We start from the raw sequence: 12,441 nt of genomic DNA, 5'->3' as shown, positions 1-12,441 counted from the left end.
ACCAGCACTGGGATAGGGCCAAGTATACCTAGACCATCCCTGACAGGTGTTTGGCTAACCTGTTCTTAAAACCTCCAATGATGGAGATTCCACAACCTCACTTGGAAATCTATTCCAGTGCTTCCTGTCATCAATGGATATAGAAAACAGGGGAACACCGTCCTCATTATAATAATCCTTCCCATATCTGAAGACTGTTCTCAAATTTCCCCCCTTATTCTTCTTTTTCCAAGTTTTTTAAACCTTTCCTTCTGGGTCAGGTATTCTAAACCCTTTATCATTTTTGTAGCTCTCCTCTGGATTCTCTCCAATTTGGTCACATCATTCTCAAAATGTGGCACTCAGAACTGGACACAGTATTCCAGCATCTGCTATGCCTAGCCTGCAAGTCAAATTAATTAAAAGATCCTGAATTTATTTTGGGCAATGCAACATCAGCACTATACAATGCCAATGCATGAAAACATAAAAATTATGAATATTGGTGGGTTGGGTTTACATCCCCCTCAACACCCAAATTGAATATCATACAGGTGGGAGGGTCCAATATCCTAAACCTGTTGTTAGTTGCTCCTATTAGTAACTGACAGTGTCTAAACAGGTAGAGGTCTGCTGGAGAGTTAAAGTTAAAGATATATTGAATCCAGCTTGCATTTTCCAGCAAAAATTGTCAGGACTGACTAGAAAACAAAAATTTAGTTTTGTTAAAAAAAAAGGAATAAGTTTCAAGATTTTATTTTGTTCCACAATGGAATGAATATTAGACCTTTTGACTTAGCCCAGAATAGCCATTTTGCTGATGGTTACAGCACTCAGGCAGAGCAGGACTTCCATATGGGTCTCCCACATCCTAGGTGAGTTTTCTGACTACTGAGCTATTGGCTATTCTGGAGTGGTCGGTCAGTCGGTCTCCCTCCCTCCCCTCCCCCATTCCCTCTCTTCCAGAAATTCTACTCAGGACCTGAGAAACCTTCCCCACAAAATTGTCATCAAAACCAATACGTTTCCTTGAAAAGCGTCAGTTTCGATGAACTGGCATGAGATGAAAAAAAACATTTCATTGAAAAATTCCTGACCAGCTCTACTGGTAATAACAGTGGGAAGGTTGCTCTTTTAACTGTCTGTATGATATGAATAAAAAGTTGCCAAAAAGTGAAGTTGTTCAATCTGAAGCTAGTTCCCTTCTGTAGTGTGGCCTTTTAAAGATTACAAAAATCTGGAAGAACCTGAAAAACTACAGAAAATATGAAGACAAGATGAATGTTTGTCTGGGTATGTAACTATACAGGGAGGTTCTGAATCAGGTTTTACTTCTTCGTTTTCAAGGGGCTCTAATTAAGAGGTCTTTTATGGTAGCAAGATCATACCCTGGACAGTAAATGTATATGATTACCACACTTCACTAGTGTAAAATTTCATCTTAAGGGTGCTAATCGGTTTGTGATCTTTGAGCTTTGGAAACCACCATTTTTGACTATTTTACACTGTGTCCTGCTCTGTTGTCCCATGAGACCTTGAAGATCTCTTTGCATTTGACACATCTAAACGAATTAAGCCTCACAGCACCCAGAAGTGGGAAGAAAGTATTATCAGTCCTGTTTTACTATAAGAAACAGGAGGCACATGCTGGGATTTTCAGAAGAGCCTAAGGAAGTTAGGTGCCAACCCCCCTTAGCTTCCAGGGGGATTTGTGCTCCTACATCACTTGGGCACTTCAGAAAATTCTACCCACAGAAAGGCTAAGTGACTTTCTAAGGAGCCTGTTTCTCGACTAGGCTTCAAGTTCAAGGGTACTGGTATTTTGCAGTTATATGGTTGCAGAATGTTGTCACAAAACTGAGATGTTGTCCCAGGATTCTGACAATATTTCCCTGTGAGTGTTCTCTAGAAATCTCCATTCAGCGCTCAGTGCAAGAGAAGACTAGTTGGCACATAGCATAAGCACAATCATTAGAGGATGGGAGACTGTTTTGAGGAAAAACTACAAAAATGTATGATTTGTCTGAAGGATGACTGAATATTGAGACCGGTCAAGAATCCACCCTGACATGGTCCTCTCTTAAGTTGCCTTGCTAGTGCAAGTGAAATGTCATCACATTGCACTTCCCACCAGATTGGTTGTTCTTTGTGGATATTTCTTTATTATTTCCTAACCATGTTTTACATCAGCTAACTAGGAGTTTGCATCAGTTGTTATGGTAAAGTTAATCTCTGCGTGACTAAGGTTGAGAAGATTAGGTCACTCAGTGCAACCATGCTGGGGATGTTACATTCAGTTCTGGTCACTGTATTCCCAGAAAGATTACCACAAACAGGAAAGTATTCAGAGGACAATGGCAAAATGTCAAGGGGTCTGGAGGAAATGAGTTATAAGGAAAGTACTAAATATGTATTCACTTACAAGAAACACTGGAGTTAAGATCACTGCTGCTCAATACTGCCTTCTCCCCACCTCCTTCTGGAAGGTACAACTTCAACCCGCCAAATGTTAGGAAACTATAAAGTTTCAGAACACTGGAAGAAGGCTAATGTTGTGCCAATATTTAAAAGGGGTAAACAGGCTGATCTGGGTAATTATAGACCTGTCAATCTGACATTGATCCCATGCAAGCTAATGGAACAGCTGATACAGGACTCGATTCATAAAGAATTAAAAGATGGTAATGTAATTAATGCTAATCTGCATGGGTTTATGGAAAATGGATCAAACTAACTTGAAGTGGTTTTTGCTGAGAGTACAAATTTGGTTGATAAAGGGCATTGTGTTGACATAATATACTTAGACTATTAGGCATTTGACTTGGAATCACATGACATTTTGATTAAAAAACTAGAAAGATATAAAATTATCATAGCACACATTAAATGGATTGAAAGCTGGCTAATAGGTCTCAAAATGTAACTGTAAATGGGGAATCATCATTGAACCCAGTGGGGTCCTGCAGAGACCAGTTCTCGGCCCTACACTATTTAATATTTTTACTAATGACCTGCAAGAAAACATAAAATCATCACTGATAAAGTGTGCAGATGACACAAAAAAAAAAAAAAAAAAAAAAACTGTGGGAGGGATAAATAAGGAAGCAGACAGGCTCCTGATACAGAGCAGCCTGGGTCACTTGGTGCAAGCAAACAATATGCATTTTAATATGTGTAAATAACATAGATCTAGGACCAGAGAACGTCAGCCATACTTACAGGAGGGTTGGAGAGGGGGAACTCTATCCCAAGAAGGAGCGAGGCTGAAAAAGATTTGAGGGTCATGGTGGATAATCAGCTAAACATGAGTTCCTGGTGTAACAGTGATGGGGTGTGCCAGGCCTTCCTGCCATCCTGATAGAGGACCCATTGTTCTGCTACACTCCACCTCAGGAAGCAGCAAGGTGAGAGCAATAAAGTTGGGTCTTCTAGGCCTGCCTAGAGAGGCATCACTAAAGCAGCCATTTTAGGAGCTAGAGTAGCCTGGGCCAAGGGCCATAAGGGCTAGCAACAGCCAATCAGAGCCCTGCAGGCTCAAATAAAAGTAGCTGCAGGAAGTTAGCAGGTCAGTTCCTGGCTGGGACTGGAGGAATGAAGAAGGGGGTGCCTCTGTAGTCTGGTGCCAGAGAAGAACCTGAGCCAGGACTACAAATAAGGGCCTTGGTAGGAAGGAGTCTAGGGAAATCACAGTGATGGATGGGACTAAACAGTATATGGCTGCTGTGTGCAGGGTCCCTGGGTTAGAATCTGGCATAGTGGGTGGGTCTGGGGTTCCCCCACAGGTAAAGTTATATAAACCCCAAAAGGGAACAGGGCTTATCTGGGAGCCTGAACAAAGTGCTGAATTTTAAGGGCCCAGAGCTGGGGCTGAAGATGTTAGCAATGTAAAATAGACCATTTAGTTATTGCACTCTTTGGTACCCCCAATAGAGTTCATTCAGCCTTGGTGATGTTGCTGGAGGGTCAAGCCACTGAAGACCTACCAAGGTCAGCCTTCAGGGGACACAAGGGGTGAGAAAAGGACTATAATACTGCACCTCACTGCTCGGAGATGCTCAAGGGGGTGAGTGCCCTGTTACAGCAATGCTGTGGCCAAAAGCACTAATTTAATTCTTGGATTTGTAAACAGGGGACTCTCAAGTAGGACTAGAGAGGTTATTTTACCTCTGTAGTTAGAACAGGTATGGCTGCTACTGGAATACTGTGTCCAGTTCTGGTGTCCAAAGTTCAAGAAGGATGTTGATTAAATTGGAGAGGGTTCAGAGAAGAGCCAAGATAATGATTAAAGGATTAGAAAACATGGTTCTTTGAGTCTAAAGGGTGGCTTGATTACAATCTGTAAGTGCCTACATGGGGAACAATGATTTAATAAAGGATTCTTCACTCTAGCAGAGAATGGTATAACAGGATCCAATGACTGGAAGTTTGAAGCTAGATTAATTCAGATTGTAAATAAGGTGAACATTTTTAACAGTGAGTGTAATTAACCACTGGAACCATTTAGCAAGAGTTGTGGTGAATTCTTCATCACAGACCATTTTAAAATCAAGATTGGATATTTTTCTAAAAGATCACATTTGGGAATTATTTCTGGGAAGTTCTCTAGCCTGTGTTATACAGGTGGTAAGACTAGATTCATAGATTCTAGGACTGGAAGGGACCTCGAGAGGTCATCGAGTCCAGTCCCCTGCCCGCATGGCAGGACCAAATACTGTCTAGACCATCCCTGATAGACATTTATCTAACCTACTCTTAAATATCTCCAGAGATGGAGATTCCACAACCTCCCTAGGCAATTTATTCCAGTGTTTAACCACCCTGACAGTTAGGAACTTTTTCCTAATGTCCAACCTAGATGATCACGATGTTCCTTTCTGGCCTTGAGATCTAGGAACATCTCCCCATAAAGCTCGAGGAAGAATGTCAGTGACAGAAAAGGCCAGATTTCTCACTAGGAAAAGCTGTGGTAAGGTGCTGCTTCACACACAGCACAATCTTCACTCTGACCACGTGGAAATGGCAACAGAAATATTCTCCACTCCCAAAAGACTGATACAAAACGCTGGCATTTTAAGGTTGGGTTGTGTGTGAAACAACACTTAATTGGGCAGACTTGATTTGGGGTTTTTTATTTGTAGCACTAACATTTTTTGTGGAGAGGGAGACCTTAACTCAGCCTCACCTGGTTTTCTAACATTTAGGGGTTTGGAGTCCTATGTACCAGAAAGGTTCAAGAAGACTGTTGTGTAGCAGCAACTTTAACACTACCTGGATTAGGGTTTTGTATGTGTGCTCAGTTTAGCTGAAGGCTGTTTTATGACTCAGGACCCTGCTGTTAAAATAGCAACAAACCTACTGTTAATTAAAATGCTTTAAAATCAAAACAAAAAGCAGAACTTAGGTCATGTCAACTGTGCAAGTCTCTGGTTTTCCTGCCTTTTCCAAGGGTGTGTTGCCTTTCCTGTGTCCTAACCCACACAGCCAGGCAAGCAAGGAGCAGCTTTCTGACCGCTAATTAAGCTTCTAAACATAATTAGCTTCAGCAAGTTTTTCTTTGTTTTGTTGATTTACTTCTCTCTACAATTTAGATGTAGCCCCTAGAGAGGGGTGTGTGTGTGTGGTTTGTTGGTTTGTTTTAAATCCTACTGCAGTTCGCTGTTCCAGCATGCTCTGCTGGGGCTTGCAAACCCCACACCAGCGGGGAACCAATGTGTATCACCTATGCATGGCCCACACTTCTCTGCAGATCATTGCAACTTGACCTGGCTCCTGCATTCAAGTGCTGAATACCTTGGAGGATGTTGGCTGAACAAATGGACTCTGCAGAAAGAGAGAGAGAGTTCTCATTTGGACCCACAAAATATTCCCCCAGCCTGGGACAAGCAGGTCAGTTCTGCTCCTCTTCCTGTCCTCTCCTCCCTGTTGACATCAGCTCCTGAAAGGAGGGGCCTGGAGCTTCCATTCCTCCAGAGACATCTCCTGCCAGACAGGACACAGGACGGGGTGCTGAGGTGACAGGCAATTTGGTGAAGTGTAGAGGTATCAGCAGCACCTACTTTGGGGAAAATGAGGTAGGTCAGAATGAGGTGGGAGGCTGTGCTGAAGTGTACATAGTTGGGGATGTGTAACAGAATTATAGGGCCAGAACCTTAGCTGCTGTAAATTGGTGTAACTCCATTGACTTGCTTTTTTTTTATACCCACTTAAATCAGGCCCTGATTATTCATCCCAGGTTTTACCTAATATGTGCCCATACACTCATGCTCTCTTTCTAGCCCTCACCTACACCTGCCATTGAAGACTTATCCATACCTAGTCAGAGTTCAGTGATTCCCCAAACCAATCTCTCTCCCCCTGTCTCCTGCCTCTTCCCTACAGTGTCCTCCAGCCTCCTTCTCAGCCCTCCACCCACCTCCTTCCTCTCAGCAAACAGCCAGCTGGGGGTGTTGCAGTCAGAGAGGTCCTGAGGCAATGGGTGTGTAATGACCATTTCACTCAGTGCTGCTTCTGCTGATCTCAGTTGGGGAGTTTTACCTCCCAGGGAACCAGGCTCCTCCACCCGCAGAAGATAGTTACTGGGGCTCTAGCCTCACAGGGTTCCTTGGCCTAGAGTTCTCCCCTACTGTTCCCCTGACCTTACTGTGTCTGGGGTTTGGGCAATGGATATAGGAGAAACCTATAGGCTTTAAAAATTAATGACACACTATTGTACATTAATAGACATTTGTTAAGTCACAGTTGTTCACACATAGCAGCTGTTCATTTAATGTGTCTGGGGACTACCTGAATAAGCATATGATTGCAGGGGCCAACAAAGCTGCCTCCATCTCCACAAATACCAGGGGAGAAGTTGCAGAGTTGGTGAGAGAAACATTTGATCATCTCTTAATGGTGTGCACAGACATTTACACTTACAATATGTTGTAGATTCACACGAGGTCAGCAGTTCACTGCACGGTGTTTCTAGCCTCAACCATCACTTCAGGGTTGACATGGTACTGTTCTTCCTGTATATGGAATCTGAGGAACCTGCTCTTCATTGCAAATATATTGCAGACTTCCAGGATGTAATGGGATTGGCCTCTTGCCTAACAGTTTTAGTTAAAATAAAAAAAGTTAGGGGCAGTGAGTGGAAATTCCTGGTGGTATAGGTAACTTTATTTATGACTAGTTTTCTTCAGAGAAACAAGTACATTGGGCAAGCCTCAGCTACATTAGACTTAAAAATGTTGTTGTTTATGATACAATTACTGTACCGAGTAATACACATAATGGTGAGTTGGCTTATAATGTAACCGGTTCTGAGAAACGAAAACCAGGATCACCTACAACAAACCCTTCAAACTCTTTAATACAAACATTTTTTCCCCAGTTAGTAATAAATGAAGCAATGAAAACCCACATTCCTTCATATTCAGTGCAGAAAGTGCACTTTAGGACACTTACTGACTTGATCTATCCCTTGCAGTAACTGTCAGGTATTGATGTTATACAATGGTTTTTGAAGAGTTGCCAACATTCATATCACACATGGTTCTACAAAGAGATGCCACAGGCAACGGCACCTGCACTGTCATGAGGCAAAGTGGCCTGCTTGTGTCTTTCTGACCAATGAACCATTAGAATGAGTAGATTTGATAATTCAATGTTATTTGATTGTCCTTGGTAAGATGTCTCTTTGCAAGAAAGATTTATGGTACGTGGGGTCTGCAGCAGTTCTTGAAATTCTGTAGAGTTAACCAGCTGCTTAAGTGCTTTGCTGACTCAGGGCTAGAGTGCTCAGCACCTTGCAAGATCAGGCTCTTAACCACTGAGAATGTTCTTAGGTGATGCAATAAAAGCCCATCTCTACTTTGCTTCAGACGATTATTATACTTCAATTACTTACAGACTTTCCAGTCCTTTCCACTTTAAAAAAACTATGCAACCTTCCTTTGCCTCCCCCCAAATTGCACATTCCAGTCACCATCCTCCCACCCAAGAAGAACTAGCTAGTATTCCTTTTGGAGCCAGTCACTTTTGCTTCTGAAACATTCCATGTGGATCACTTTAAACTTTTCTTGCAGTCACAAGTGAAATACAGTTGATGGTCCTATGCTGATCCCTTGTGCACAATCACCTAAAAGACAAACCACCATGTGAACTGATGGTTAGCACAATTTGCAGGAGCAATGGAAATAGCCAGGCTTTCAAAAGCCATGATGAGTAAAATGCTTTGATCAAGCTACATGATAGAGCAGCGGTTCTCAAACTTCATTGCACTGTGCCCCCCTTCTGACAACAAAAATTACTAGATAACCCTAGGGGGCAGGGAAGGGAGATCCTGAGCCCCACTGCCCCGGTTTGAAGCCCTCAGGCTTCTGCTTTAGCCCCAGACCCCAGCAAGTCTAACAACCCACAGTTTGAGAATAGCTGTGAGAGAGTACACCTGGGGCTCTTAACTCCCTTTCATCAGCAGCAAATTGATACATACATTTTATTTTTATTTTCCAAAAATTTCAGAAATGCATTTAGGATCAAATTTTAAAAGCAGCCTGTAATTTTTGTCTCTAGAATCAACTGCAGTTTGCAGCCTCTGTGGCCTTTCCACAGAGCAATATTTAGAAATCCAGTCACCTGATTGCATCCAGCTGCATTAGCAATTGTTTTCAGGTGCAAAATAGATATCAGGTTAAGGATGTTCCAGTTGTTAGAGTGTTAGCTTAGGAAGTGGGAGTCACATCCCTCTTCTGCCACAGACTTCCTGTGTGACCTTGGGCAAGTCCTTTAGGCCACAAAGGGACTTAGGTGCCTAAACTCCAGATTTAGGTACCCAAGTCCCAGTTTTAGGCTCTCATGGGATCCACAAAACCCCTGCTCAGCTGCTGCCCAACTCTGTATGAGCCTAAACTCACTTGGAGCCTAAATTTTGGTTGTAAAAGTCCCTTAGGTGCCTACATATCTGCCTCTGGGCATGCTCTCTGCTGCCTCACTCTAGGCATCTGAATGCCTATCTCACACCTAAGGCCTAGTAGGTTCTTCAAACCTGCCTGTGGTGTTTCATGGCCTGATCTGGTAGGTGGGTTCGCTGGGCCAGGGAGAGAAAGTGAGAATGACTCTGTAGCCTGGTGGTTAGGGCACCATCTGAGAGAGGGGAGAGGCAGGGTCCAGTGCCCCTGCTCCAATGACTATTTAATGATATATCCAAAGTGAAACAGCTTTCACAGACGTCAGCATATCCCATAGCTCAGTGCTAAGAGGTGTGGGAGATGCCTGTTCAAATCCTTTCCACACATCAGGTGAGGGAAGAATTGAACCTGGGTCTCCCACTTACTGGGTGAGTGCTCTAACCCCTGGGCTAAAAGTTATAAGGGAAATGGCAACCTAGGCAAGAGGTTCCTGTTCCTGGACTGCAAACTGAGACAGGTGCCTCCTTGCAGCCCAGACTTAGGCACCTAGCTCTGTGAGAGGGGCGGGGTTTAGAACACACCTCTCTGGTCAGCAGCTCCCATTGGGTAGTTTAGATGGCTCTCAGCCTAGCATGCTGGCTTTTGTGAATTGTCTCTCCCCCCAGGCATTGTACAGACTAGGCACCTAACTCAGGCTCTGTGAAGTCCAGTGATTTTTCAAGGGGCCTAAAAGTTAGGTGTCACAGTGCTCAATGTCCCAATGCCAAGCGGGGCTGATTCTAGGGGCGGATGCCCTGGGTGCCAACTTCCAGGGGGTGTCCAGCTGCTTTGCCACTCTGCCTTTCTTTTTTTTTTTTTTTGTTTGTTTGTTATGCTCCACTCTGATTGGCAGGATGTGTAATTTTTCCCCCTCAGCTGACTGGGAAAATGGCAAGGGCCACTCCTGATGTCAAAGTCCCTTTGTGGATCGAGGCTTTAGTCGCTCTGTGCCTCAGTTCCCCATGTAAATAATGGGGATAATGGTACTTTTGCCTCACAGAGTTATCCTGAGGATAAATATATTAAAGAGTGTGAGGCACTCGTAGTAGGGGTCATGTAAGTACCTACAATAGAGTGATCCCTCTAACAAATTGGTCCCTAGGGTCTCATCTTTAAATGCTGCATAAGATTAAAAAGTTGTGAAAGATTCGTGCATCTATAAGTTAGTCACAGTCTGACTGTATGCAACATGTGGCACACTGTTGTGGCAGTAGAGATGGTGTCTGTAATATCCTTAGAACAGCTCCTGTATCGTCCTGACCAGAACTTGCTTTGGAACAACCAAAGAAGAGACTGCACCCCAAGAATCCATCCTATGTATTATACTGAGTCCAACGCATTCTTGGATAAGACTATGAGATTTCAGCACAGAGAGAGCATTCTTGCAACATAACCATGTTTAGTAAAGCTTAAATAGTAGTTCTGTAGCTCAGTGCTTTGATCCTAGGAGCACCCAGTAAGCTGGAACCCAGCATTGTCCCTAAAAAACACCCATGTCCCTAACCTCCTTGTATTTCTGCTGCCTGTATTTACTAACCATGTAGCTATCCCTGGCATCTTTAAAACAATTTTCTGTAAAAAGCAGTAAGTTGCAGAGGGCTTGTGCTGTGATGTTCCCTGGTGAATGTAATCCAAGCAGGTGTCTTCATGCTGCCTCTATTTCTATTGTCAGACCAACTTTAACATTTAGCATGTTTTGTTCTAGTTGCAGGACAAAAATAGATTTTGCTCCCATTTTCACCACTGGACTCCTACAAGTGTGGGCAAATTTAAATTTACTTGCAACCAACTCTGAGGTAGTTGGCCAAGGAAATAGAAACAAGGAAATATAAGTTTCTTTTTGCAACATATGTCACTATTAAATGGTGCTTTACAAGGCTCACCCATGGGACTCGTATTTCCAGACCATGAGCTAAGTAATTGCAAAGTTGGCAGCGTAGTGCTCCTAGGTATTGATCATACTGAAAGTGGTGTGATTGCCAACCTAGAAGTATGGAAAGGCTGAGTGAATGGCTTGGGACTGGGAGCTTGCAGATCTGAGCAGACTTTGTGTGACTTTAGGAGAATCACTTAACTACTCCGTGCCTCAGTTTCCTCATCTGTAAAATGGGGTTAATAATACTTCCCTTCAGGCATCTTCTGAAATCCAAGTCTTTAATATGGTGATGCATTTTGAAAACCATCAGATGGAAGGCACTGTATCAATACCAAGTATTAGCTATAGTAACAGTAGTACTACCGACTAAGCAAATTTAGAGGATCTGGCAAAGAACACAGGAACTGCAATACAGCATTAGACCAGTGGTTCTTTTAACCCAGTATTCTGTCTCTGGCAAGGACCTGCACTAGAAGCTCTTGAAGAAGATTCCCAGCAGAAACAGTTATAGAATAACCAGCTCAAGAGAAAGCTCCTTCCTCACCCTCATCAATTAGTTGTTGGCTTATGTCCTGAAGCAGGAGGGTTTATAACCAGTCTTAAATATTTTTATCTTATTGAATATAAATGTGGCTATTGTCATTAATGAAACTTAGCATAGAAATCTTCAGATAGACTTGATGAATAATAAAAATAAAATTGCCAAATTATATGTTGGGGTGATAATGGTTGACAGACTAAGTAGGGAGGTTGCTGAATTAGCCAACACCTAAAAAGATGACTACCACACTGGGATATATATTAGATTTATACAACATACCTGGTCATGAAAGCTGCTGCAGACCCTGATATTTCACAAACTGCAATATAATTTTGAAACATTCTATAAATATACTTTATCCTGCTCTTGTAAATGTCACTAAACTCCACCCTTACTGCTGATGGTATCATTTCCATAGCAACTAAAGTACCTCAAAGTAGAAAAGGCAGAGAGAATCTAATGAAAGGAAACATGCAAACAAAAGACAAATGATTAGACTGAACCTGTTTGACAGACACCAAGTATTTCATGGTGTGGAGTACTATAACATGTTTACTGCCACTTATTTTGTAATATTCTTGACCCAGGCTAGTACCAATAAAAACTTTATGGCATCTCACATCATAACATTGTCAGGGCATTGCTTGGAAGACTAGAGAGTAGAGATGAGCTCAAACTACAAAGTTTGGATCTGGATCCCAAAGTCCAAGAGTGTTTGGATCCAGGGTTTTGGTTCAGCCCATTATATTAAGAGGAGCCAGCCATGAAATGTGGATCTAGATCTGAACTTCCTCAGAGTATCTGAGTCCAGAGCAGTCTCTTCTAGTGATCACTGCTAAGTTCCAACTTAGTCCAGAGCTTTGAAATACTGTACACTTTGCTGTGGAATGGAGAACAATGAAATGGAATCCAAAGAGCAACAGAGATTATATAGCTGCTGAAAAGATACATGCTCCAAGGGAAGTTTAAAGAAATCTGCCAAAATTTTCAAAGTTGGTCACCTAAAGGTAGGCAGCAAAACCCATATTTAGTCACCTACATACTTGGCTTGATTTTTCATGAGTGGTGCCCTCTGATAGCTCTCATTAAAATCAAGTTTGCATAATTTAAATGTGGAG

Source organism: Terrapene carolina, unplaced genomic scaffold (genome assembly GCF_002925995.2).
Source record: "Terrapene carolina triunguis isolate 2854851 unplaced genomic scaffold, T_m_triunguis-2.0 Scaffold42, whole genome shotgun sequence".
In the NCBI taxonomy this organism is placed as follows: Eukaryota; Metazoa; Chordata; order Testudines; family Emydidae; genus Terrapene; species Terrapene triunguis.
Note: the sequence above shows the minus strand (reverse complement) of the source record.